This window comes from Meriones unguiculatus, chromosome 19 (assembly GCF_030254825.1).
Source record: "Meriones unguiculatus strain TT.TT164.6M chromosome 19, Bangor_MerUng_6.1, whole genome shotgun sequence".
Lineage (NCBI taxonomy): Eukaryota > Metazoa > Chordata > Mammalia > Rodentia > Muridae > Meriones > Meriones unguiculatus.
In genome coordinates, this window is record NC_083366.1 from 40,301,015 (window position 1) to 40,304,628 (window position 3,614).

At 43.0% G+C, this 3,614-nt stretch overlaps 1 non-coding gene across 1 annotated transcript; it reads left to right on the forward strand.

Annotated features, from left to right (window-relative positions):
* Positions 1–3,191: 3,191 nt before the first annotated feature.
* Positions 3,192–3,264, forward strand: Trnam-cau (transfer RNA methionine (anticodon CAU)). Its single transcript has one exon. It is a non-coding gene; the product is annotated as a tRNA-Met (tRNA).
* Positions 3,265–3,614: the final 350 nt, after the last annotated feature.

Consider the following 3,614-nt stretch of genomic DNA (forward strand, 5'->3'; position numbering starts at 1 on the left):
CAAGGGGATACAAATTGGAAAGGAAGAAGTCAAATTATCACTATTTGCAGATGATATGATAGTATACATGAGTGACCCCAAAAACTCTACCAGGGAACTCTTACAGCTGATAAACACCTTCAGCAAAGTGGCCGGATACAAAATTAACTCAAAAAAATCAGTAGCCCTCCTGTACACAAAAGACAAAAGGATTGAGAAAGAAATTAGGGAAACAACACCCTTCACAATAGCCACAAATGACATAAAGTACCTTGGTGTAACCCTAACCAAGCAAGTCAAAGACTTGTATGAAAAAAAATTTCAAGTCTCTGAAAAAAGAATTAGAAGAAGATATCAGAAGATGGAAAGATCTCCCATGCTCATGGCTTGGCAGGATTAGCATAGTAAAACTGGCCATCTCACCAAAAGCAAGCTACAGATTTAATGCAATTCCCATCAAATTGCCAACACAATTCTTTACAGACCTGGAAAGAAAAATTTTCAACTTCATATGGAATAACAAGAAACCCAAAATTGCTAAAACAATCCTCTACAATAAAAGATCTTCTGGAGGTATCTCCATCCCTGATCTCAAGCTGTACTATAGAGCAACAGTTATAAAAACTGCATGGTACTGGCATAGAAACAGAATGGTGGATCAATGGAACCGAACAGAGGACCCAGAAATAAACCCACACACTTATGGACACCTGATTTTTGACAAAGATGCCAAAACCATACAATGGAGAAAAGATAGCACCTTCAACAAATGGTGCTGGTCCAACTGGCTGTCTACATGTAGAAAAATGAAAATAGATCCATACTTATCACCCTGCACAAAACAAAGAAGTCCAAGTGGATCAAAGACCTCAACATAAAACCAGACACACTAAATCGGCTAGAAAAAAAAAGTGGGGAATACCCTAGAACTCATTGGTACAGGAAAATACTTCCTGAACAGAACACCAACAGCACAGGCTCTAAGAGCAACAATCAATAAATGGGACCTCATGAAATTGAAAAGCTTCTGTAAAGCAAAGGACACTGTCATCAAAACAAAGCGACTGCCTACAGATTGGGAAAGAATCTTCACCAACCCTTTATCTGACAGAGGACTCATATCCAGTATATATAAAGAACTAAAGAAGCTGAAAAGCAGCAAACCAAGTAATCCACTTAGAAAATGGGGAAAAGAGCTAAACAGAGAACTCTCTGTAGAAGAATATCGAATGGCAGAGAAGCACTAAAAAAAATGCTCAACCTCATTAGCCATTAGGGAAATGCAAATCAAAACAACCCTGAGATTTCACCTTACACCCATGAGAATGGCCAAGATCAAAAACTCAAGTGACAACACATGCTGGAGAGGTTGTGGAGAAAGGGGAACCCTTCTCCACTGCTGGTGGGAATGTAAACTTGTACAACCACTCTGGAAATCAATCTGGCGCTTTCTCAGACAACTAGGAATAGTGCTTCCTCAAGATCCAGCCATACCACTCCTAGGCATGTATCCAAAAGAGGCTCAAGTACACAAAAAGGACATTTGCTCAACCATGTTTGTAGCAGCTTTATTTGTAATAGCAAGAAGCTGGAAACAGCCCAGATGTCCCTCAACTGAAGAATGCATGCAGAAGTTGTGGTACATCTACACAATGGAGTATTACTCAGCAATGGAAAATAAGGAAATCATGAACTTTGCAGGTAAGGATCATCCTGAGTGATTTGTCCAGAAGCAAAAAGACACACACGTATATACATGCAACATAGGATAAACCCACTAAAATCTGTACATCTAAACAAACTAAGCAAAAGAGAGAACCCTAACTAAAATGCTCAATCCCCATCCTGAAAGGCAAAGAGGATGGACATCAGAAGAAGAAAACAGGAAACAACCTAGGAACCTGCCACAGAGGGCCTCTGAAAGCCTCTGCCGTGCAGACTATCAAAGCAGATGCTGAGCCTGATGGCCAACTGTCGGGCAGAGTGAATGGAATTTTATGTAAGAAGTGGGAAATAGCAAGAGCTGGAGAGGACAGGAACTCCACAAGGAGAGCAACAGAACAAGAAAATTTGAACACAGGGAGCTTCCCAGAGACTCATACTCTAACCTAGAACCCCTGCACAGATGTAGCCCATGTCCTAGTGGGTTACATAGTAATGGGAAGAGGGACTGCCTCTGACATAATCTGATTGACCTGCTCTTTGATCACCTTCCCCTGAGAGGGGAGCAGCCTTATCAGGCCACTTAGAAGATGACAATGCAGCCACTCCTGATGTGATCTGATAGACTAAGATCAGAAGGAAGGAGAGGAGGACCTCCCCTATCAGTGGACTTGGGGAGGGGCATGCATGCAGAAAGGGGAGGAAGGGTGGCATCGGGAGGGGAGGAGGGAGGGGCTTGTGGGGGGATACAAAATGAATAAAGTGTAATTAATAATAAAAAATAATAATGAAAAGAATGTTGGATAAGAAAAAAAAGTAAAAAAAAAAAAAAAAAAAGAAAAAAGTCACCTGCATGAGCTAATGAAACTGGGGCAGAGATGTGTTGTCAGAGGCAGGACAGGAGGGTTTGGGGGGATATGATGAAGAGATATTGTACACCGATATGAAATTTTTAAAGAAAACAAAATTAAAGCTGAGCCCTGATTTGTTTCTTGTCTGGCTTTGTCAATCACCAGTGTGTGACTAGTTCTCCCGAGCCCTGGGTTTATCAGTAAGATAGGAATAGAGATATAAGGCTATGGGGAAAATATAAGTTGAGTGAAATAATGTCAACAAGATAATTAATCGATTTTTGGGTTATGGAAAGGGAAAAGAAACAAGACACAAAATATACAACGGGGTCCCCTTGTAATACCATTGTGAGACATTTTGGGGAGACTATCCAAGACAACAAGGTTGGAGCTGCAGGTTTGCGTGGACTGCCCTTCAGACCTGTCTCCAAGGCCTGATGGGAGCTGTTCATTCTTCTGCGTATTCGTTCACAGGCGCTGTTCCTGCAGGGCGCTGTGCAGGGGTAAGGAGTGGGAGACACAGGGGAGGGAACAGAGACTCACAACAAAGGAAAGGAAGAGCAGAGACTCGGCTGTCCGTGTCCTTCCACACCATTGCTTCACTCTGTGAGGATCTTCAAAACACAGGGCGGGATGGGATAGACAAGTAGAAAGTAGTGAATCCTTCCTGTAATACATACCCAAATGCTCAACTGTCTTGCCCTCTTAGCGCAGTAGGCAGCGCGTCAGTCTCATAATCTGAAGGTCCTGAGTTCGAGCCTCAGAGAGGGCAGTTTTTGCTGATTGGATGATGATTTCCCTTCAACACGATCTTGAAGCTCTAATATATTCATGGATAAATTCGGATTGCAGACGATTCTTAGAACTCCAGCTCTGGATACTAGCTGAGAACTGCCTGCCCACGTGTTCGTCTGTTCTAGGCTTTATGAAGATGAGAGCCATGAAGGACGCAGGCGACTCTGGCGGCTCTGAGGCACTCGTTGAGCTGAGCCTCCCTTTCCCGGTGCTCAGTACTAACCTAGGGACCGGGAGTGAACTTTGTGTGTAGATAAGTGTCCAGGCTATATGAACGCTGGCCTGGGAGGCAGGGGAATCTGAGTGGAGAACTGCAAGATTCTGTCC